This window comes from Carlito syrichta, unplaced genomic scaffold (genome assembly GCF_000164805.1).
Source record: "Carlito syrichta isolate Samal-C Ts95f unplaced genomic scaffold, Tarsius_syrichta-2.0.1 Scaffold75497, whole genome shotgun sequence".
Taxonomy (NCBI): Eukaryota; Metazoa; Chordata; class Mammalia; order Primates; family Tarsiidae; genus Carlito; species Carlito syrichta.
Genome location: NW_007019593.1, coordinates 253452 through 278699, shown reverse-complemented (window position 1 = coordinate 278699; position 25248 = coordinate 253452). Strand labels below are relative to the sequence as shown.

General features: G+C 40.9%; 1 protein-coding gene across 6 annotated transcripts in view; it reads left to right on the top strand.

The window, feature by feature from the left end:
* Nucleotides 1-1149: 1149 nt before the first annotated feature.
* The window catches only part of MAPKAP1 (mitogen-activated protein kinase associated protein 1), a 254437-nt gene continuing 230338 nt past the window's right edge, over nucleotides 1150-25248 (top strand). For 4 of the 6 annotated variants that reach the window (XM_021710141.1, XM_021710144.1, XM_021710136.1 and 1 more), the window contains exon 1: nucleotides 1157-1421. The gene's annotated coding sequence lies outside the window, so the exon portion shown is untranslated. Of the gene's footprint in view, nucleotides 1422-25248 lie in introns of all 6 variants that reach the window. The other 2 variants (XM_021710137.1, XM_021710150.1) reach the window with 1 other exon arrangement.

Genomic DNA, 25248 nt, shown 5'->3' with positions numbered 1-25248 from the left:
TCAGTGATGGACTGCATGTAGGATGGTAGCCCCACAGCACTATAATACCATGCTTTTACTGTATCTTTTCTGTATTTAGATATGTTTAGGTACACAAATACTTGCCATTGTGTTACAATTGCCTATAGTATTTAGTACAGTAGCATGTTGTACAGGTGTGTAGTTCAGGAGCAATAGGCTATACCAGACAGCCTAGGTACGCAGGAGGCTAGACCATTCAGTTTGTCAATGTACACTCTATGATGGTCGCACCATCACGAAATCTCCTAAAGACACATTTCTCACATCCTTATCATTGTGTGAAGCATGACTGTATTTGAATATACGAGTGGATCCACGATGTATTTGTTGGTGACTTTAAAACTGGGTGGGGCTCCCAGAGCTGAAATTCAACCTTGCGTTTTTCTTTTGCTAAGATGCTTTTTGTGAGACTTCCCAGACTGCCAGGCAGGAGAGCACTATCACTGCACTGCTTGAGTCTTTGAGTCCTTTCCTCCCACTTCACTGTGGCTTTCCCCACTTGAGAGATAGAGAGCTCACCAACACTGAGCTCTTGGTCTGTATCAGTTCTCCTTCATCTTACTGAAACTTCACAGCAATTGTTGAGGAAGATTATTATAATCTCCACATTACAGATTATAAGAGAAATAATATTCACTGTGTTTATTATGCGTCAGCCATTGTGCTGAGTGTTTTTCAAGGATCATCTAAGTCAGCTCCCACAACAATACGCTGAAGTTGAAACTATCGTTATGGATGGGAAAACCCAGGCTCAGAGAAGAGAGGCGTCATGTCCTAGGACACGCAGCAGGTTAGCAAGTTGGCATCTGAACCCAGGTCTTTTGGACACAGAGGCTAAGTTGCCTCATTATTTATTTCTGGATGAACTAAGGGCTTTTCTTCGGGCTAGTGGGAAGAAGGAAATGCCGCGGAGAAGTCCTAACACTGTTTTCTGCTCAAGGTAATCCACGCGCGAGCGAATCTTGCCAGAACCCCCAGGCAATCTGGTCCAGGCCTCTCCCAGCGCCGGAGAAGCAGCGCGCATGCGCCCGTCTTCCCCTCGGCCCCTCCCCCCGGGAGGGCGCCGCTCTTTGCTTTCGGCTCTGGGGCTTGCGCACTGCGTCCCCAGCCAGAGGCTGCTTCCCGGTCGGGGACTTCCGGAGCGCCGGGGTGTGGTTCCGGGTCGTGGTACGGCTCGGGGCAACAGGGCTGCTGCTTTGCCGGCCGGCGGCGGCGAGCGGCAGGGGCATGAGGGCGAGCCTGGGAAACGGCAGCTGAGCGGGCCAGGAGGAGCGCCGGTCCCGGTGGATCCTGAGAGTGCAGAACTCGGGACAGGGGCCGGGAGGCGTGAGGGAGCCGGGCCCTCCCCTCAGGAGCGTGTTTCGGGGCCGACCTGGCCCGTAGTGTGGGAGCAGCTTCAGGTAAAGGTTGCCCCAGCCGCTGAGCGCCCTTGCTCATCTGTCAGCCCACCAACTCGCCCGCCCTCGGGGCCTTACGGCCCCCTCACTCCATGGGTCTCGGCGCTGACCCGCGGGCCGCCTACCAGGCCCTTGCTCGGGCGGCCCAGGAGCATCCGTTTCCTAGCCCTTTCCAGAACTGTAGGCTGTCATGAGTCTGACAGCCGGGAGTGATTAGGGGAGGAGAAGCTAGCGAACCTGGTCGTGTTGGGGTGGGATTGTGTGCAGTTGGCTTCGGCAGTTTCTGGCCCTGCACTCGTAGGGTGCCCAGGCCTTCGTAATGTGCAAATGTCGGTGCCCTGGTCTTCATAATGTGCAAATCAAATTTGTCCAGCATTGCCTGTGTGGTCCCTGTTTCCTGGGGCTTCTTCCTCCCGCCCCCTACCCCATCTCCTCTAAGGGGTAAACAGTTTGGCAGACTTTTTCCACCTAGAGTGCTGCTGAAACTTTGATTCAGTATTTTGTTTATGAGAGATCTGTTTAAGGCTGAAAAAAAGGTTGTCGTTTAAACAAGAGCATCACTTTAGTTAGAGACCCAAAACATTCGCTCAAATTGGTTGAAAGTTCATTCTGAATGAACTCAAGTTATTTTTGAAGCCCACCACAGTACCTGGCACTGTGCAAAGCACCATGTTATAAATTAAAATCAGCCAAGTTCAAACTTTTCCAGTTGTGAACAGTTAAATGTAGAGATAAATAAGGCAATGCAGAGATAAATGTGAGACACATCAGTTTAAAAAGTCAGCATTCTCATTTTGTTTTGACAAACAGAAGGAGTATACCCCTAACGTTAAAATCCACCAGGGCAGAAAAGGAGGCACTGTGTTTTATTCCTCATACACTATGAACCTACACAAGGTGCTCAGTAAACACTGAAAGAATTCTTAATGAAGCAATAGTTGTTTTCATGTTTTTCGGTTTCCACACTTGCAAGATCTCTGGGGCCTTTAGGGCATACTGGTAGCTCCTTTCCTGTTCAGCTGTGCTCATACCCACTTTCAACTCATGTGCGTCAGACTGCACTTACATTCCTCTCCACCTCGTGATCTGGCTCCTGGCTACCTTTTCCGTTAAGCTTGTACGGTCGCCTTCCTTAAGTACCCAGTCTTGATCTAATACTCTAGATACTAGAATCTCAAACTACTTTTGTTCTTTTCTACATCCATTGTTTTTTTGTAGGACATTCTTTCTACCCTCCGAGAAGGTTTTCTCTTTAACTATTGAGATGCTACCCATGGCCCAGCTGAAGTTGGCTTCCCCCTACCAATTTGGAACAACCCCAGCTGGAAGTGATTTCTTGCTTCTCTAGAATCCTTCAAATGCTTATTACACTGGCATTTATTTCATTTAGCAAACATTTACTGAGTATGGATATGTACCAGGTACCATGTTAAGCAGTGTAGAGATAAATAAGATTCAGTCCTTGCCCGCAAGGAGCTCTATTTAGTGAAAGACATAAGGATATTAATAATTCTAACATAGGGTGATAAGTATGCTGTGTGAGGGTTCTTTTTGTGGTACAGTGGTAGTACAGACGGGAGATGGATCATTAACTTTTGAGGGGTGGGATATGGCCAGGTAATGCTTTAAATGTGAGGTAAACTAAACTTTATTGAGTATTTACTATGTGGAGCGTATTCTATATGAATTTCTCTTGTTTCATCATCTTAGCCTCAATTTAGGAAGACTCAGAATAAATTACACAGCTGGTATGAGACAGAGCCAGGATTCATACCCAGGTCCGTCTGTTGCCTAAGTCTCTGTTCTTTCTGTTGTGTCTTGCCTGCTTTTTCGCACCAGAGCTCTGTTTATGCAAGTACATATTGAAACAAGTATTTGAGAGAAAAAAACATGACAATTAAAATAAATGGTGGCTGGGCTCAGTGGCACAGCCTGTAATCTCAGCACTTTGGGGAGATCGAGGTGAGTGGATTGCCTGAGCCTGCAGATTTGAGACCAACCTGTGCAACTTGACGAGACCTCGTCTCTACAATAAGTAAAAAATTATCCAGACATGGTAGTGTGCGTCTGTAGTTCTGGTTACTTGGAAGACTGAGGCAGAAGGTTTGCCGGAGCCCAGCAGGTTGACGCTGTGAGCATACCACTGCACTGCCTGGGCAATGGAGTAAGACTCCAACTCAAAAAACAAACAAGCAGCCAGACTTGGTGGCTCAGCCTGTAATCCCGCACCTTTGGGAGGCTGAAGTGAGTGGATTGCCTGAGCCCGTGGGTTCGAGACCCGCCTGGGCAGCAAGACCTCATCTCTACAGTAAATCAAAAATCAGCCGGGCCTGGTAGCATGCGCCTGTAATTCCGGCTACTCGGAAGGCTGAGGTGGAAGGATCTCCAGAACCCAGTGGGTCGAGGCTGCGGTGACCGGGAGTGGCCACTGCACTCCAGTCTGGGCGACGGAGTGAAACTCCAACTCAAAAACAAAACAAAAACAAAAAGCAAACAAAAAAGAATAGTACAGAAATCCATTACATGTAGAGAAGACCATGTTTTTCCAAGGAAAGGAGATGGCAAATGGGTCAGCTCAACTTTGCATATGAATAGAGAGGACAGTCTGTAGAAAATAAGCATACACTCTGGATTCAGTTCCTGGTCCTGCCTCTTACTGATTATGTGACTTCTGGCATATAACTCTAAGCATCATTTTCCTCAACCAGGATTTGGGATGGGGGATAATATTGACCACATGTAGTGTTGTAAATTTTTAATGAACTAATGCTGATAAAGGGCCTAGAACATGGTAAGATTCCCAGAAATGAGCTGTAATATACCAAGGTATGATGCTGTGGCATGGTTTTAGCGTAGTGAATGAGTTTACAACCTAAGTAGAGAAAACCATTGTTTCTTTTAACAGAGTACTGGGAGTTAAAGTTGGAGGTACAGTAGGAGTCAGAGTCAAGCTTGAGTGGCAGGCAAGAGAGGTAAATTCCAGTTTTGGGCAACCCCCCCCCCCAGGTCCTCTCCCACTGTGGGAGCTTTTCTGTCCTCTCAGTAAATCCTGCTTTCAAAAATAAATAAATAAATAAATTCCAGTTTCTGCTTATAATTTTTCCAGATAATAAATACTTTGAGGATCTGTGATTCAGCAATGCCAGGCAAAATGTTAGACCATGGGAGTACAAAGAGGATTAAAAATGAATTCCTACCTTGAGGTTGCTGACATTCTGGTGGGAGAGACGTGTGTGTAGATGACCTGTAGTAGAGTACTGTGGTTACTAAGGTAGACGTCCTTATAGGGTACCATAGAGCACAAGGAAGAGAACACTGATGAGGGTAGCAAATGAGTACTCACTCTGTGCCAGCATTGTGTTAAATGCTTTATCTCATTTTTTTCCCCAGGTGTGGGAAGGTGTTGCTAGCATCCTGATTTTACAGATGAGGAAACTGGGATATAGAGAGCTTAAATAACTTCCTTGATTTATACTTCTGGTGGATCTGTGAGCTGGAGGGGTTTTCTGTTAATTCTGGGATCTCCACTGTTTGGTACTGCACCCTGTTGCATGACTTTGCCATGTGGATGAGAACCCTTTGGAGAGGCTTAGAGAGGAACTAGCCTGTGAGCTGTAGCTTCAGTGTACTGGTCCCTGTGCTAGGAAAAAGGGATAGTGAGGAATGGAAGTGGCTTCTGCACCAAAGGAACTCAAAGCCTAACCTGTCATTTTAAATATATTTATTTTTGGTGAGGGACTTGGTTTGCTTGTTGACTCATACCTGAAGACTTCAGAAACTTTTGCAGTTCAGTGGATTTATATATTTCAGGCCAAGGTCATTTGCTAACAATCTGTTACTCTGACATATAGGCCTTATTGATGAGGATACAGCTATAGATATCAAATTATTATATGACAAGAAATTTTGTTACATTATTTTTTTCCTCACAAGAGGTGCCTTGACTTTGAGTTTGAAGTTTTTGAGAAGTTTTGACTCAGAGGTGAACATATTTTCACTTGTGTTAAGTTTAAAAGAAGCTTAGTGGTTACGTATGTTACCCAAGAGTCACACAGCTAATAAGCAACAGAGCCAGAAAAAAATGGCCATAACTCAGTTCTCTTTTGAGCATCTACTTCAGGAGTCTGCAAGGCCAATGCCCACATGTATGGCAATAAGTAGGTGGACTTTGGTGAACTGGAGAGAGCACATGCCCAGTCTAAAGGGGGCAGTTGCTGCTCAGCTCCAGTTGCTTGTTGCCATGTAAGGAAGTAGGCCCAGTGTCCCTGGATCTTCTGAGTTTTTTGAAAAGGTGCTGAAAATCTGGGTCTTAATGTATTTAGTTAAAAAATTTGCCATCTAAAAAATTATCATGCAGAACAGAACACATTTTTGGGCTTTGTGCAATTCTAGGCTGCTTGATTGCGAACTCTGATATACCTGGCTGCTGAAATTTTAGTACCCATTGTTCAAAGTAGGAAGCACAACACAATGTAGTGATTATTGATCAGAAATCTCCTAGTGAATATCCAGCTTGAGGAGGTGGTGTAGCTTGTTATCTTTCAGAGAGTGGCAGGTTGATTGCTTTTATTATATAATCAGGCTAAATTTCAGGAGACATGAGATTTGGATGGCAAGATGACCTTTTACTACTTCTGTCTTGCACTCTTAGCACTTTAAATGCTACCAGATCTCTTGTCTCTTTTGATCCTCTCCACGTAGCATGAAGTGGTGTTGTAAATTTTGTTAAATGCCTTTGTATACTTTATTTCCTTTAATCTTCATAGTCCTGTGAGATAGGTGGTATTATAAGGGTGGTAATCATCACTTCTTGAGATGAAGAAATTGGCACCCAGTGCATCACAGTTTAACAGAAGGTGCACTTGAGTAAGAGTGAATCCTGCATACACCTATACCTATGGCACTAACAGCCTTTGGATTTTGGTCACGTTGCTTGTAAATCTTTGGATCTTTTTTCTCTTTTGGATAATATTGATGAGTGAGATTTAAGTCTTGCTGAGGTCCCTTCAGGATTCCAAGCTTTCTGATTTCTAGTTGATATGCTTAAAGTCACACAACTGATTATTGACTGACTCCAGTGGAGGATTGCTTAAATCTAAAATGCTGCTTCTCCTTTCTTGCTGGCAGTTCAGGAGCCACTGCTCAGCTATTCCTTCAGGTCTGTATTTGTTACTTCCTCTGGGAAAGGACCTTGATGGGTCAGGCACTCCCCAAATGCATATAGTGCCTGTTGGCTGTATATGCACAAGATTGAAAGAAGGGCATAGAGATACCCAGCATAGTGAGAGAATTATGGTCAGGGACTTCCCGGCCCAAGAATTTAATTTATTTTTATTTTAACACCCAGCTTCCATATGGTGAAAATTGAAGAAATATTGGTCTTCTAGATACTGGTTTTTATTCATATGCAATTGTATAAGGAAATAACATAGAATACAAAAATAAAAAGAATAAATCCTGAACAGTCATTCAAAATTTATTAACTCTAGTTGGCAACAGTCAAGATATATTGGGGAAATAGATTTGATATAGAAAACACAAAATTTGGACTGAAAGTAGAAAACAGTTTTACATAGTTGAAAGTGAGAAAAATGGGAGAAACCACTTAAAAAACAAACCTGAAATTCTGGAAAGAGCAAGAAGGTTTCGAATAACTATTGGAAGTAAGTTATAGTAATTGCCTGTGAAATAAATGGAATATTATATCACATTTACCTCTAAATATATGTAATGTTAGATTCATAATATCTTATACTTGAGTATACTTTTATGAATATGCTTTTATTATTGATGCAAAGTGGATGGAATGTGTACAACTTCAAAAAATAGCATTTTTTAGTTCCCTATGGACTCATTTTAAGGTACTATATTATAAATATGTGCTGTTTCAACAGAGAACTTGGTAGAAAACTGTTTGAAGGAATGATTTTCTTTTGAAAATGAAGTAAATATTTAATCTTAACTTTAGTTACTGACATAAAGGAGACCAATAAGGAAATGAGGTGTAGACTTGAATCTTGAAGCAGAGTGAGGTGGGACTTTGGAGTCATACCCACTTGGATTTGCATCTTGGCTGTGTCAATTATTAGCTCTGTGACCTGGGCAGTTTGCAAAATGGGGACAGTAATGACAATCTCATACAGTACTAGTGAGGACTAAATGAACCATTTTTTGTATGTAAAGTATCTATGAAATACCGTGATGCTTCTGGAGAGACACAGGTTGTGCATCCCTAATCCAAAACTTCAGAATAAAAATGCTTTTAAATTCAAAACTTTTTGAGCACTGGCATGATGCTGTAAGTGGAGAATTCCACACCTGACCGACCGCATGTGACAGGTCACAGTCAAAACACCGTTAAAACTTTGTTTCATATAGAAAATTATCTAAAGTACTTTATTAAATTACCTTCAGGCTATATATATAAACTTATGTGAAACATATACGAATTCATGTTTAGACTTGTGTCTTATCTTCAAGAAATCTCATGATATATATCCAAATATTCCAAAATGCTGAAAATCTGAAATCTGAAACAATTCTGGTCCCAAACATTTCAAATACAGGAAACTACCTGCACCAGCATTCAGGGCATAAAACAATCAGGATGTTAGTATAATGTAACAAGCAGTGATTCTATGGAGTGGCTGTGAAGGAGTAAGACTCATTTTCATGTCTGGATCATCAAATTTATCTTGTTAATTTCTGGTTGTATATTATGAGTTATTTAGTGCACCTACCTGCTGTGCACTATTGAGAAAAAGGTTTCATGATGCTATATTTTTATTTTTTTTTGAGTTGGAGTCTCACTCTGTCGCCCAGACTGGAGTGCAGTGGCATGCTCCTGGCCACCGCAGCCTCAACCTTCTGGGCTCCAGCGATCCTTCCGCCTCAGCCTTCCAAGTAGCCAGAACTACAGGCGGGCGCTACTACGCCCGGCTAGTTTTTGATTTATTGTAGAGATGAGGTCTCGCCAAGTTGCCCGGGTGGGTCTCTAACCTGCGGGCTCAGGCAATCCACTCGCCTCAACCTCCCAAAGTGCTGGGATTACAGGCTGAGTCACTGAGCCCGGCCTCATGATGCTATTTTTAAGCTATTATAGATGAATTGATCTGCAAGGTAACCAGAAACACTTCCAATTGCTTATACTACCTGTTTTGTGCCTCTGACTACCCTTTGAAGTTATAAAAGAAAGGGATATTGTGTTGTCCTTGCCTCCATTTAAAGTGCTGAAACTGAAGCTTAGAGAAATAAAGTGATTACAAGTCTAGAACTACCAATAATGGCAAAGCTAGGACTTGACCTTTGTTTTTTGACTCAAAGCACTCCAAAGCACTGAAACGGTGTGTTTGCTGTTATTCCACACTGCTCTAGATTTGCATATTGGAACTGGACTTTGCCTTGTCTATCAACAACTAGGACCCTTCACCTAATTCATTAAAACAAATGTTTATAGAACGTTGTTATTTATTATAGTGTGAGAGTGTTGGTTATAGGTATAACCTTATGATACCAAGTTTAAGTATTTAATAAAAATCCTAATACTCATTGCTAGCAAAGGCTGGTGGTGAGATGGTCACTGATGCATTTTTAGTAGGAATATAAATTAGTAAACCTTTTTTTGGAAAGTACTTTAGCAGTATTTATCACAACCTTTAAAAAATAGTTCTTCATGTGTGTTGAGTTTGTAACTACATTTTTAGGAACATTTATTAAAGAAATAGAGATGTTGAAAAATATTCATATTCAAAGATGCTCACTGCATCAGTATTTATAATAGCAAAAATAGAGACTAGAGAAATGGAAAATTCATAGAATGGAAATATTATTAAAATACAGTCATTTTAGCTGGACTTGGTGGTTCACGCCTGTAATCCCAGCACTTTGGGAGGCAGAGGCAAAAGGATTACCTGAAACGAGGGGTTTGAGACCAGCCTGGGCAACTTAGTGAGACCTCATCTCTACAATAAATAAGAAAAGCAAGTCTAGCATGGTGGCACTTGCCTGTAGTTCCAGCTACTTGGAAGGTTGAAGTGGGAGGATGGCCTGAGTCCATCAAGTCGAGGCTGTGGTAGTCTTGAGCATGCCACTGCACTCCAACCTGGGTGACAGAGTGAGACTCAGACTCAAAAGATAAAAAAAAAAAGTAAAACATTCATTTTAGAATAATTTTAGTGATGTGTTAATTATGCTCATCATATAATATTAAGTGAGAAAGGACATGGCTCTATATAAAGTTTAATCCCAATTATGTCAAATATATGCAAAGAAAAACATATAGGTGGTGAGGTTTTAGGTCTTTAAGTACTTTTCTGTGCTTTAAGTATTTTCTGATAAACAAATTATTTTCTAATTAAAATTTTAGTTTAAAATTGGAATTGATGACCGGGTATGGTGGCTCACACCTATAATCCCAGCACTTTGGGAGGCCGAGGTGAGAGGATTGTCTGAGCCCATGGGTTCGAGACCAGCCTGGGCAACTTGCGAGATCTCATCTCTATAATAAATCAAAAAATTAACTGGACATGGTAGTGCGTGCCTGCAGTTCCAGCTACTTGGAAGGCTAAGGTGGAAGGATCACCTGAGCCCAGCAGGACGAGGCTGTAGTGGAGGTGAATGTGCCACTGCACTCCAGCCTAGGCAATAGAGTGAGACTCCAACTAAAAAAAAAATTAAAATAAAATAAAATTGGAATTGACAAATATGAGTAGATCAGTGATCATCATTTCAACCAATAGAGTTTTCACTAATGCAGGTGATTCTGATATTATAAATGAACTGTATCTTCAAGTTAGTTTTTACCTTAGTTATTTTACATTTAGAACTTGATTTCATATATCCTGACATAAATGTTAAGATTTCCAGGTCAGTCTTTCTATTCTCCCCCAAAATCCAATATTCTGGAAGAAGAGTTGTGTTCATATTGGTGGTATCAGTGTCCCAGTGCTACCATCACCTCTTCAGTGGTCAGTGGTACAGTAAGTAGGTCAGTGGCAGCTTTGTGTTTACTTCAGAGGGAGTCCCTCCTGTGTCTGTGGAGTTGAGATTGGCAGATAGAGCTTGTATGTGAGTTGAATGTTTATATATTGGGAAGTGCTTTTTTGGTATGGAAAATTATATAAGTGTATTACAAAGGTAAACTGAAGCATGATAACATTTTAAAGTCTATTTGAGCAAACAGAGATACATGAATTGGGCAGTTTCAAACCAGAACTGGTTCATAGGCTCCACTGAGGGAACACAAGGGGGTGAGGGTTTTATAGGAGGAATGGGAAAGTAAAGCAAGGAAAATATTCAGTTGGTTACAGTTATACAGTTGCCTTACTTAATCTGTCCCATTGGAAATTCCCTAGTTATATAATTATAGTTTGTTGGCTGCTTCTGACTGACTAATCTTAAGTTCTGAGGTTTTTTTTTTTTCATATATGCATTTATAAGAAATAGATCAAGTTATGTTGAGCTTAGGTTTGCAAATCAAGCAAGGTTAAGATCTATGAGGCCTAACTGGTTTTGACTCCTCAGGGATTCCTCAGGCCTGGTCTCTGGTTTAATTTATTTTGACAAAGGTGGATATCTATCTTACTTTTTTATTTTGTAAGAAAAAAGTTGAAGATCAAAGTTATTTGGATTTTAATTTTTCTGGTAACAGTAGTAAAAGTATGACTATTAAAATGTCATAATGCATTATTGCCCTTTATTCTTTTCTAATTATCATATACTTCATAATTGAAATAATTTCAGCACATACAATTAAGCATGATAGCCAGTTAGGTTTTTTTTCCCCAAATGTGCATGGTAGTTCTCCTATATATAATATTAAAACATGTAAACTATTTAACAAAGTATTTGAGCATATTTAAATTAGGAAAATATAAGGCAGGTTGTTTCTTTTGTAAACTACTTCTGTCCAAAGCATTCTGTATATTATCAGAATGAAAAATGACAGCACTTTGTCATCTGTTCAAATTGATATTGCACTCTTTGCAATGACAGCTGAAAAGGCCCACAGGTGCCATATAAAGAGGTGACCATGTTGTCATATTTCATTTCGGCATCCCTCTGCAAAGCCATAATTACCTAATTAGGTTGTTAATTAGGAGATTAGCATTTCACTATATTGATAGAATGCTCTTTCCCAACGTGGGGCTAGATACAGATTTGTCTGCCCTAATTTATAATCTCTGCCTGTTTTTTACTTGTTTGTTTAAGATCCTGGTGTGGGGCAATTCAGTTTACCTGAGAAACTGTTTATAAGCTAATGAAGCTTTGATCACTGGATTAAAGTTGCTGAGTTAAAATACAAACAGAATTAAAAGGATGGCAACAACCTCAAAATTAAAATAAAAATTCCCACCCAATTAGTATAACTTATCTTGTTAGCACAGGCGACAAACACAATAAGAATTCACATTGTTGGTGTAAAAAAAAATCTAAAATACAAAAACTGAGTCTAAAATGTGACAGATATGTGTCCTTAACTAGGTAAAGGGATTTATTTTATTTTTTATACAACTTAAGAAATTTAGTAGGAAATTATTTTAGTTATCTTTAATGACAAACCTCTATCATTTATACTAGGTACTTATAAGAATATGTTAAATGTTTTGAATATATTTAAGAAACAAATTTGGTTAATTACTTCAGGACAAATACATCAGTCTTCAGTTTAGCTGTCCTTAGATAGTTGTGCATCAGGATTTATTTCATTTGTACCTTCTGTTCAGTAGTCTGTGCTTGGAACGTTCTCTTCCCACAGTCTTTGTAGTGCTGAGTGGTTATGAAATTTGAAGTATTTCACATTAACCTTTACTTGGTGAGCTATTTGGAGTAAGCAAAGTTTCTATCAAGTGTGTTTAACATTCTTTTGGGTGGGGAGGGGCAGGGGAAAATGACTTCCATCTATTAGACTATAACGTTTGTAATTTGCATTATACATACCTTTTCTGCCCTTTTCAGTTAATGAAATTAAGAGTTTCAGAACAATGTTAGGAGCACCATTCCTATTGAGGTAGTAGTTTAGCTTTTTTTTTTTTGAGTTGGAGTCTCACTGGGTCGCCCAGACTAGACTGCAGTGGCCGCTCCAGGCCACCGCAGCCTCGACCTGCTGGGCTCCGGCGATCCTTCCACCTCAGCCTTCCAAGTAGCCGGAATTACAGGCATGCGCTACCACGCCCGGCTGATTTTTTGATTTACTCTAGAGATGAGGTCTCGCTGCCCAGGCGGGTCTCAAACCTGCGGGCCCAGGCAATCCATTCACCTCAGCCTCCCAAAGGCGCAGGATTACAGGCTGAGCCACCGAGCCCAGCATTTAGCTTGTTTTGATTGTATTTGATGTTAGTGTTAAAGTTGTAAAAAGTGCATATGTGTACTTTTTTTATGTATATGTTCTTTTCCCCCCCACAGTTACAAAGAATTGCATTTCTGTTTTATAACTGTAATTTTCTTTAAAATTTAAAAACATTTAAAGATATTTTTATGTTAAAAAAATATGCAAAATCTTCCAGTCAGTTAATTTAGCTTTTTCTTAATTGTAGTCATTCTTTCATTCAGTCAGTATTCGTTGAATCCATGTTAGGCACTAGGCATATGCCTAGTGGGAATTGAGCAAAGAATACTGCAGACACAGCTCTTGCTTTCATGGCACTTGTATTCTAGTAAGGGAAAGAATGGCCTAGATGGAGAAGTAGGCCCTGGTTCGAGAACTACTGAGAGTCAGGGTGAGTATGGTTGGGTACCTACTGTGACTTAATAAAGTCAGCTCTTCCTGGGGCAGGTCATGTCTCACTTGGGATCAGAAGGATGAAGGAGAAAGGGATGTCTAAGCCAGGTAGTGGGACAGAGAAAATTTCCAGGGAGAAGTATTTGTTCAAGTCTTGAAGAAAACAGAGTTCAGTATGACTGGAGTAGAAATACTAAGGGGATGGTGGGGGATGGGGCCGTAGAGGTAGACAAGGCTCAATCATATTGAGGAGTTTGGGAAGTCATTGAGCGATATTAAAAACAAGTTAGGAAACAATAATATCAACCTAGTTTGAGAGATGGTGGCTTGAAGTAGGTTATTGAGAGAAAGAAGTAGATGAAATCTAGAGAGAGAAGAGTTAGGATGTCAACACTGGTAATTGAATGACTCTAGGCTTCATAGAAAGAAAAGAGTCAAGGATCCTGATCTGGATATTCTGTTTTCTAATTTTATTTAAGTTTGAGAATATGTGTTTGAGTATGTCATATATAAGGGGTCCATGAGTCTGATTTTCCAATTTGACTCCAAAATATATAGTACCAGCAACTAGCTTTCTTTTGCATAAATTGGGAAGGATACTAACATTTGAGTGTCAGCTTTGTGCTGTAATGAGATAATGAAGAACTGAGGCTGAGAGAAACTTTGACCTTCTCAGTTTTCTCAGTTACTAGGTGATGGGATTGGGAGCAAAGCCTTTGTGTTTTCTGTGTTGCCTTTCTGGTTTTATGCCCTTCAGTTTGTTTATTCCAAAGTGAAGAGACTTTCTCAGCAGGTACGGGGAGATCAGTAGTAGGCTGCTGAGCCAGGGCTTCTCATGCCCAAGCCCTGGTGTGGATTAGAACATTGCTGGGTGTTCTGGTAAGAAAAGCTGCTCCAGCGCATGGGGATTTGTTTCAGCAAAGTAAGAACTTCAGCTGGGGTTTCTGGTACTAGGATTACTCTTCCTCAGCAAGAGATGTAGATTAGCTACCTTTACACAGGTTACTAACGTATATGGCAGTTCTCTTTTTTCCTGGGGAAACTCCCATTTTTGCATGAGTTTGACATCAATTTGGTGTAATTGGCTTATATTACAAATTGCTTAAAAACTTTTGTGGCTGGCCTGCAAGCCCAGCACTTTGGGAGGCCGAGGCGAGTGGATTGCCTGAGCTCACAGGTTTGAGGCCAACCCAGGCAACTTGGTGAGACCTCATCTTTATAATAAGTAAAAAATTCTCCGGGCGTGGTAGCACATCTGTAGTTCCGGGTACTTGGAAGGTGAGGCAGAAGGATTGCTGGAGCCCAGCAGGTCGACACTGGGGTGGCTGTGAGCGTGCCACTGCACTTGGGTCTGCCGGAGCCTAGCAGGTCGACTCTGGGGTGACCGTGAGTGTGCCACTGCACTCCAGCCTGGGTGATAGAGTGAGACTCCAACTCAAAAAAAAAAAAACAAAATTTGTGGTTACTGTTGCCAATTCTGCTTACTTTGTTGGTATCTTTGTGTTGGAATCAACTAGAGGAATTTTAGAATGCAGCATGGATTCTAGCTTTCCTGTGTTTCTAGATTTCCTGTGTTTCTACCTCCTCTTTTAAAAGAAAACTCATATATAATTTACATACTATTATTCAGTCTTTTAAGGTGTACAATTTCCGGCTTAGGCAACATAATGAGACCTTGTCCACACACACACACACACACACACACACACACACACACACGCAAAATTAGCTGAGTGTGGTGGTGTGTGCCTGTGATCCCAGCTATTTGGGAAACTGAAGTGAGATGATCACCTGAGCCCAGGAGGTTGAGGTTGCAGTGAGCTGGGATTGTGCCACTCTACTTCAGCCTGGGCAACAGAGTAAATTGCTGTCTCAAAAAAAAAGTATACAATTTGATGCCTTTTAGTATATTGACAAAGCTGACCATTATCTAATTCCCAAAAGCATTTTTGTCACCTAGTGTAATGTTTTTCAGGTTCTTCTATGTCGTAGCATAGATTAGTACTTCATTCTTTTTTATTGCCACATGATATTTCAATGTAGGTTTATACCATGTTTTGTTTATCTGTTCATCATTTGATAGACATTTGGGTTATTTCCACAATTTGGCTATCTTGAATAATGCTACTATGAACATTCATACATGAATTTTTGTGTGAACATATGTTTTCAGTTCTCGTGGGTATATTCCTAGGAGTGGACCTGCTGGGTTATATGATAATTCTATGTTTAACATTTTGAAGAAGGGACAAATTGTTTTCCAAAGCAGTTGCATTATTTGACATTCCCACCAGCAGTATATAAGGTTGGCCTCATTTCTGCTTCTGCTCTCATCAGAATCTGCATTGCTCTGGTCTGGACTGGAAGCAACCCTGGGCTCTAGGAGTTACATGGACTTTTTGTCTTAATGGATGGGAAGTTTTCCATTTTTCTCTGTTCAACCAGGCTCGTTTTATGGGCATGTTGGACTGGGCCTTATATATTGGCCATTAGTGGTAGGAAATTCAGTAAGGCTCATAGTCCTTTCCTCTCAAGGACTTTACAATATAGTGTTAGAACTTCTTACTGGGAAATGGGAGGAGATGGAAAACGAGTAAAGAAAGTAAATGCTTAGAAGTTCATGAATTAGCTGGGCTCGGTGGCTTAGCCTGTAATCCCATGCCTTGGGAGGCCGAGGTGAGTGGATTGCATGAGCCCGCGGGCTCGAGACCCGCCCGGGCAACTTGGCGAGACCTCGTCTCTACAATAAATAAAAAAATTAGCCGGGCGTGGTAGTGCGCGCCTGTAGTTCCAGCTACTTGGAAGGCTGAGGCAGAAGGATCGCCGGAGCCCAGCAGGTCGAGGCTGCGGTGGCCAGGAGTGGCCACTGCACTCCAATCTGGGCGACAGAGTGAGACTCCAACTCAAAAAAAAAAAAAAAAATGAAGTTCATGAATTTATACAGCATGGATAACTAACTTAAGGATCTAGGCAAAGATTAGCATTTGTCTTCCAGCTTGTGTTTGTTTTCCTCTGCTCATGTGTTAACTTTTGCTGTTCCTTGGTTTTTGTGCCTAAGTTACTATCCTTTTTTCCTTACATATTTTCCCTGGGTAGAATTCACATCCATGGAATCATCTGTTTCTTCTATGTTGATGTCTCCCACATTTGCTAGGATCCTCCTTCTGGGCTATCGGCTTGTGTTCTGATGACTCTCTAGTTAGGTAATCATAGACACCTGAAGCTCATTGTGTCTGAAACATAACTCATCTCCCTGCTACATGCTTATGCTGTTCTTGCTTTTGAGCTCACTGTTTCATTTGTTGACACAATCATGCAAGCCATAACCTTTCTCCTTTTCTTTCGTCTTCCACATCCAGGTTCTACCAATTTTTATCTTATAAGTATTTCTTGAATATTTCTTGAATTCATAGAATGGTCTTTTACTGCCTTACTTCAGATGTAATCATTTCTTCCCTGGGCTGTAGTCACAGCTTCAGAACTAGTCTTCTGTCTTGTCCATCAAATTAATCTTCTATACAACTGCCAGAGCATTCTGTGAAATGCTAGTCAGCAACTTTGAACTGCATATGGTTTTGTTTACTAAATACATGTTCTGCCATTTCTTGCTTCAGTGCCTTGTCTAATACTGTCTCTTCTACCTTCATTGTTACCTTTTGCCCCTCTTCCAACCCTTCAACTTCACATCTTTGAGGATTCATCTTCGACCAGGGAATGATAGCAATAATAATAGTAGTAAAATTTGTGTAGTGCTTATCATGGGTCAGGCACTATTATAAGCACATAACATGTAGTAATTCATTCAGTCCTCACAGTAGTCTTATAAGGTAGCCACTAGACTTATTCCCATTTACAGATGAGGAAATGGAGACACAGAAGTTCATTTCCTAGAGTCCCACTGTGGGTGCATGGCTCAGTCTGGGAATTGAACCCAGATAGTCTGATGATTGCTCACAACCAATCCTGTATACTCTTCCTCAGCCTCTGCCATTCCCTTGACTTCTCCCACTACAAAGGATGGTTATTCTTTCTGCTTCTGCAAAAACTTACACGTGGCCTGATGTTTTTGGTATTAACCATTTCTAATCAAGGAGCCAGCATTATAGATTATTTAATTGTCAGCCCTTTAAATTAAAAAAAAAAACAACAACTATTCTTAAGGTGATTAAGTTGGAAGTGACCACTTCCATGATCTTGACCTTAATCATCTTTTTGTCTGAGTATCTAGTTTCATTTAGATATTTTTTCTCTGTGACTCTATAGTACATTGTCATAGGATTCTCTAGCATTGCTCTCATTCTTATTTTTTAGTCTATTATTTAATTAATTAACTTTTTTTGAGTTGTGTCTCACTTGTTGCCCAGGCTGGAGTGCAGTGGCATGGTTATTATGTCTCATGGCAACCTCCATCTCCTGGGCTCAGGGGATCCTTCTTCCCCAGTCTCCCTAGTAGCTGGGACTACAGGCATATGCTACCATGCCTAGCTAATTTTTAAGTTTTTTTGTAGAGACAAGATCTCACTATGTTGCCCAGGCTGGTTTGTACTCCTGGGCTCAAGCAGTTCTCCTACCTTGGCCTCCCAGAGTGCTGGGACTATATCGTGACACTTTTTGTACTTGTCTTTTCTCCCCTGCTTGACTGTAGGCATCTTAGGGATAGAGAATATGACTTAGCACTTTATACTTCTGACTCTCAGCATGTAGTAGTATTTATGCTTGTTGATTGAACAGATAAGTTTGTTTATACCCATACCTAGGCTAGTGCAAGAAGTACTTTAACAAGATTGAGATGAAGTGAACTTAAACTGGAAATATGAGACAACATATTGTAATGGTTTAAAGTAGGATTCTGGAGCTAGGCTACCTGACTTTTATCCTGACTCCAGGTCTCATTAGTTGTGTGTCCTTGGGCAATTCTGTGCTTCAGTATACTGAATTATAGAACATGGATAATAATCGAATCTACCTTACAGTTTTGTGAATGACAAAAGTACCTTTTTTTTAAAGATATGGGGTCTCACTAAGTTGCCCAGGCTTGAGTGCAGTGGTTATTCACAAGTGCCCTTATAGTGGACTAGATAGTCTTAAATTCCTGGGCTCAAGCATCCATAGTATCTGGGACTACAGGCTTATATGTGCCATACGTCAGACCTGCTTTTTAAATAAATAATCACATTTCTGAAATCCAGATAATTAACTATTCTACTTAAATTGTATTTTGTGAAGCATTCCCACCCTAACTGTAATATCATAATAGAATGAAGCCAATCCTGTTGCATTATCCTCATGTTTGACCCACAGTGAAGATTATTTTTAAAAAAGGTAATCTAGAGGGTTATAAAGAAATACCTGACAAAGTTAATGCAGTTTTGTTAATAACAATAATAGCAATTATCATTTATTGAGAGTATGAAAGCTTTATTCAAATGAAAGTACAAAGCACCCTTCAAAGTTACATAAAAATAGTTTTGAGGATTATCTGCTAGTTTAGATGATCTCATTGCCATCTTTTATTTATTAGGTGTTGAATGAATGAGTTTGATAGTTGACAGCTTATTTATTTTCCTTCCAAAATGATGTAGTTGAATAGGAAAAGTCAGTAATATTGCATCTTGGATTTGTAAAGTGCTTTTTGGCTTTCTGTAAATATTCTGTCTTTACAGCAACATCCCTGTTAAATGGATAAATAGGACGTATGTTATGGCTGCTTCACTGCAGAGGAAATAGAGTCACAGGCACCTGACTCTCCTAAAGTCATTCCATAGCTCGTCTCTAAGCAGGCTAGTAACAATCTGGAATTCTAGATGTGGTAACCCATTGTGTATTTTTATAGTCATTTTTTCATTTTCTGGTAATATTAGTTTTCTTTCTGATGATACTCTGAAGATAACTATTGTTTACCAAATAGTGTTAAAAAAATAGGTGGTAGCTGGGCTTGGTGGCTCAGCCTGTAATCCCGTGCCTTTGGGAGGCTGAGGTGAGTGGATTGCCTGAGCCCGTGGGTTCGAGACCCGCCTGGGCAGCGAGACCTCATCTCTACAATAAATCAAAAAATCAGCCGGGCGTGGTAGCGTGCACCAGTAATTCCGGCTACTCGGAAGGCTGAGGCGGAAGGATCGCCGGAGCCCAGCAGGTCGAGGCTGTGGTGGCTGGGAGCGGCCACTGCACTCCAGTCTGGGCGACAAACAAACAAACAAAAAAATAGGTGGTAATGATGCCCATTCAAATCAGTCAATGTGGTATAACCTTTGAAGAGAGTTTGCTGGCAACTTCTTAAAGCTATTACTGTATTCTTTGTCAGAAAAAGGGATTTCTTGTGCCTCTATACTTCAAAATCTGAACTATTGCAGCGTAGGGGTTCAGGTAAAACATGCGGTGGAGTTCTTCTGGCCTTTGGGGGGAAAATTATGAAACCGAAACATACAAAACCCTTTAAATGGGCTCCAGGATAAGCTTCTTCCAGTCATAACCTCTCTTTCCTCCCTACATGTGGTTGGACTAGAATTTGAGAGCGGAAAGACCCTTTGTATAGCTCAACCATGCCATTTAACAGATGAAAAAACAAATGAAGTTTAAAGAAGTGACTTGTCCAAGCCATGCAATTAGGTCCCTGGTAATTAGGGAACTGGATTTCTGGTTTCCTGAGTGGTCTTTCAGTAAACTTTGTTGCTTTTCTTAATTGATGAGGTGGTTAACCTGAGGGCCAGGTAAATGGAAATAACTCTCTTGAATTCTTCCACTTGTTTAAGTAAACTTCAAACACTGAGGAGATGGTAAAAGGAAAATAGTTCTCCATTGTAGTCTAAGATTTATCTATTTAACCAGCATCGTGGATAGGGACCCTTTTGGGGAAACTCATGGCACAGTTCATTGGGAACAAGATTCATTTGTTGTCTGTTCATTCTGTAGTGAGCTCTTATTGGATGCCATCCACATCTACAAGAAACTGGTGGCATAGTGCTGAATAAGATAGTCAGTGTCCTTAAGAGTTTAGAAGTGAAAACCAACATGTAAACAGAATATTATTTAAAAAAAGAAACCTCAGGCCGGGTGCAGTGGCTCAAGCCTATAATCCCAGCACTTTGAGAGGCCAAGGCGAGAGGATTGTCTAAGCTCAGGGGTTCAAGACCAGCCTGGGCAACTTGGTGAGATCTTGTCTCTACAATAAACCAACAAATAAGCCGGACATGGTAGCACTCGCCTGTAGTTCCAGTTTCTTGGAAGGCTGAAGCAGAAGGATAGCATAAGCCCAGCAGGTGACTGTGAGCATGCCACTGCATTCCAGCCTGGGCGGCAGAGTGAGACTTCGAGTCAAAAAAAGAGAAACCCCAATGTGATTAGTTTGTTCTTTCATTTATCCATTAATTCATTCACTCCTCAACGCAGTAAGTAGCAAGAGATACTCTTTCAATGTGTAATCGATTGTGTCACTGTTCTCACAATCCTCCAGTGACTCCCTATTTCACTTGTAGTAAAAGCCAAAGGCCTTAGAATGGCCTGCAGGGCCCTCCACGATTTGCCCCACTCGTCCAGGTCTTATCCTCTACTACCCTCTCCTTGGCTGGTGTCTTTGCTGCTCATTGATGCGTTTCCCTTAAATATCCACGTGGCTTGTTCTCTCACCTCCATGTGTTAAGTTAGATGTCACCTCAGTGCATTCCTTGATGTTTTATTTTTTATTTTTGTAATAGAGACAGGATCTTGCTGTGTTGGCCAGACAGGTCTCAAATTCCTGGCCTCAAGCAATTATCTTGCCTTGGCCTTCCAATGTATTGGGATTGCAGGTGTGAGCCACTGTGCCTGGCTTCCTTGACTATTTATAGTTGCAACCAACCCATGACTCCACCCAGCATTTTCCATTTCCCTTTCCCTGTGTTATTCTTCTCCATAGCATTTTTTAAAAAGTACTCCCCTCCTCCTCCAGCACTTAACTTACGATATAATTTACTTCCCTATGTAGTTTGTTTCTCCTCATTAGAATGTGAGTTCCATGAGGGAAGGACTTTGTCTGCTTTTTCTGATGTACTCTCTGCATCTAGAACCGTGCCTGGGACTTACCAGGCATTCAGTAAATATTTGTTGAATGAACACATTCAACAAACACTTAGCACCTGTTACTCACAGGCAATGTGCCAGGTTAATTACTTGGGAGATGGAGGGATGAAGTGCAGTGCAGTGGTAAGGCAAGGAAGGGTCTGTGGAACTCATTGGGAGTTTTCCTGGGAGAATTGCCCATGGAGCTAGATTTTGAGTAATGAGTAGGAGATAGTCAGGGGAAGACAGGTGGACAGGCTTTTCAGACCAAGGCATACATTTGAGGGAATGCAACTTGTCTTTATTGTAGTAATTTGTGCTTTGGTTCTCCTTAGGGTAAAGGTGAAAATTTCAGAAATCAGGAGCTGAATTTGTTTAGAACTTAGGTTTGAGCGTAGATTTTAGTAGCACAGTTTTATAGTTTAGTTTCAGGGCAAATGAAATAGTTCTGAGGGAGTTGGAAACTACTCCCCATTTAGTGACTGTAAACTACACATTATTGTAAGGTTTCTCAACCTTGGCATTGTTCATGTAGACATTTTGAGAGATGTAATTCTTTGTGTGGGTGTTGCCTTGTGAATTGTACCATATTTTTCACTGGCATCTACTTGCTAATAGCACTTATCCCCAGTTTTGTGACATCCAGAAATGTCTCCAGATGCTGCTAAATGTCCTTGGGGAGCAAATTTGGCTTCTATTTGGGAACTATTTCTTTAGAATCACTGCATTACTGTTGATAGGCTCTTCAGCAACTTCACAAATGATTTGGGGAGAGAGAGATACCTGAATAAAGTAACCATATTTCTAAATCTAGAATTTGGGTCAAAAAATTTGAAATGAGCAATTCCTTAAAAATGATATTCATATACCTAAGTGTAATGAAGGTAGAAATGAAGTGTTTTTAAAACAGTTTGGGCCCTGAGAATTGGAGAAGGATTGGAGAGAATGAGATACTTGAGCTGGACTTAAGAATAAAGTTTGTATTGGAGGAGCACATCTCAAACAAAGGAGTGTCATTACCAAAGGCCAGAACATATTCAGAGTAGTCCTGGGAGTTGCATGATAGGGAGGGGAGGGGGGGAAGTGAGATTGGGCTGTAGAGAACCTTAAGTATTGTATATGAAGGGGTTTAGGTTTGTTTTCCTGCACTGTGCTGGGCCTGTTTTCTCTTGCTGCATAACAGATTACCACTGACTTATCTGCTTAAAGTGATACAAATTTATGATCTTACAGGGAGTTGGGAGTCATGGCTTCAGCTAGGTTCTCTGCTCATACTCTCAAAGGGCTGAAATTAAGATGTCAGCTGGCTACAGCCTCATTTGGAGGCTTGACTAGGGAAAGATCTTCCAAGCTCTTTCAGGTTGTTGGTGGAATACATTTTCTTGTGACTGTATGACTGAGGTTCTGTTTTATTGCTAGATGTTGACTGGGACCATCCTCAACTCCTAGAGGCTACTCTCAGGTTTTGCCAAGTGTAGTTCCGTGACTGCTTCTTCAAGGTCAGCAAATCTTTCTGGCTTAGAATCTCTTTCAGTTGGTGAAGATGGAATCTTATATAATGGAGAATAATCAAAAAAGAGACTCTCTTGTCACTTTTGCCATATTTTATTGGCTAGAGCTTGTCAGGTTCTACCCATACTCAAGGGAGGGAATAACAGAACAGAGTAGATAACAAGAGTCAAGAATATCTGGAACTATCTTAGACAAGAGTCAAGAATATCTGGAACTATTCTGTCTACCATATGCACCAGATCTATGAATGGCAATAGCAATGGCCAAGTCTTTATTTTTTGCTCAGAACTGTATACCTAGTGTCCAGCACATAGTAAATGCTTTGTATTTTATTTGTTAAGTGAATGAAATCCATGAGTATTTGGTAGGCAGTTGAGTGCTGTTTGCATCTTAAATTCCTAAATCCTAAATCGGTAATTTTTATTTTTGTAATAGAGACAGGATCTTGTTATGTTGACCAGACTGGTTTCAGACTCTTGGTCTCAAGCGATGATCTTGCCTTGGCCTCCCAAAGTGTTGGGATTACAGGTGTGACCCACTGTGCCTAGCTTCCTCGAGTATTTACAGTTGCAATCAACCCATGGCAGTCTAGTTTGAGAAGCAATGTAGTTTCTTTGGCATTATTTATATTCTTCACTTTAGGTAAAACTACATGCATTTTTACCTGAAATCTTTTTCTTTTTCTTTTCTTTTTTTTTTTTAGTTGGAGTCTCACTCTGTCGCCCAGACTGAAGTGCAGTGGCCGTTCCCGGCCACCGCAGCCTCGACCTGCTGGGCTCCGGCGATCCTTCCGCCTCAGCCTTCCGAGTAGCCGGAATTACAGGCGCGCGCTTCCACGCCTGGCTGATTTTTTGATTGATTGTAGAGATGAGGTCTCGCTGCCCAGGCGGGTCTCGAACCCGCGGGCTCAGGCAATCCACTCACCTCAGCCTCCCAAAGGCACGGGATTACAGGCTGAGCCACCGAGCCCGGCTTTCCTGAAATTTTAAAGTAAAACCTGGAACTGTTTATTTTCACAAGTGTCAATCAAATCTGTTGTGTCAGGGAGATAATACCCCTTGGAAAAATAATTTAAGGCTACATTGCACCAAACTGGCAGATTTTTTGTAACAGCTGGAAATATTGGCAGATTTGGAGTTTTGAGGGTGGTGGATGGGTTGGTTGTCTAAAGTTTCACAGCTATTGCTAGTTAATGAATGTTATTTCAAAACACTTCAAAAATTGTTTTATAATAGCCGAATAATATTTTAGACTAACTTGTGCTTAGAACTTTATATATGGTTTGGTGTGATTTATACTTACAGTTCTTCAGACTTGTCATAGGAAACATCTATTGAGTAAAATTTAGATTTTGAGTTGTTCATTGGTAAAGTGTGATTTTTATCTGCACAAAATAATATTTATGACACCAAAACCTATATTTTCTCACTAAGCCCTAGGAGAATTCCAGTATGTGCTGGGGATACTGGAAGCCATAAAGTGAGCATGACACATTTTCCTAGAGTATCGATTTTAGTAGTATATTCAAAGATAAACATTTTTTCTATTCGAACAAACACACCTGCAGTATATTATAGAATAGAATACAAAATCTGAGTGAATTCTAAAAATAAATTTCTCACCTGTGGCATGTTGCTGTAGCTGGCTTCCCTCTATCCTCTCATACCTTGATTTTTGGTCACTCTCCTCTGCCCTTCAGGTGTGTCTGTGGAGAAGTACTGTACCAGGCTCCCTCCCTTTAACTGGATCTTGACTGATGGTAAGATTCTGAGGCATTTCAGGTGAAGATTAGTGGTACAAGGCAAGAAAATCAGGGAGCAGGGTCCCTTTGTGTGAGGGAGAAATTTGATAGTAGAAGAGACCTTGCCTCCTGGCAGTTTGGTGGGAGACTTGTCCCTGGTGGCCTCAGTCACTCATTGGGGCCTCAGAAGGACAGCTGGAATGACAGGGATGACTGAGTGTCTCTTTCCACGTGATCTTTAATCCCAAGCTTCTTCCCATGATTCAGAAGGGCAGGAGCTGCAAGGCCTCTTTAGGTCAAGGTTCAGAAGTTCTACAGCATTACTTCCACTGTCTTCTGTTGGTCAAAGCAGATCACAATGTGAACCCAGATACAAGGGGTGGGGAAAAGGACTGCACTTTTTGATGAGAGGAGCTGCAAAAATCGTGGCCTTTTAAAAATCCTCTTTGTCTCCTTGGGCAAGGTATTTAACTCCTGTAAGCCTTCTTTTTTTGGGGGGGTTTAATCTATAAAATGAGGGGAGCATTAATACCTACCTCCTGAGGTGGCTGTAAGGATTTTATATGTTGTTACATGAAAAGTGATTAGTGTAGTTCATAGTAAGTGCTCAGGAGATGTCAACTGTTACTGTTCTCCTTGTGTTTCTGCCTAATGAAAACCTAGCTACCCTTAGATGCCACCACCTTCTGCCTTTTTGAAGCCTTCTGTGATGTTCCTCTTTCGTAGAAAACATATTGTCCTAGAATCTCATTTGGTGGTGGACATATTTTGCCTTATGTTACTGCTCTGTGTGTATCTGACACAACTCCTCTGCTGAAGGTTGT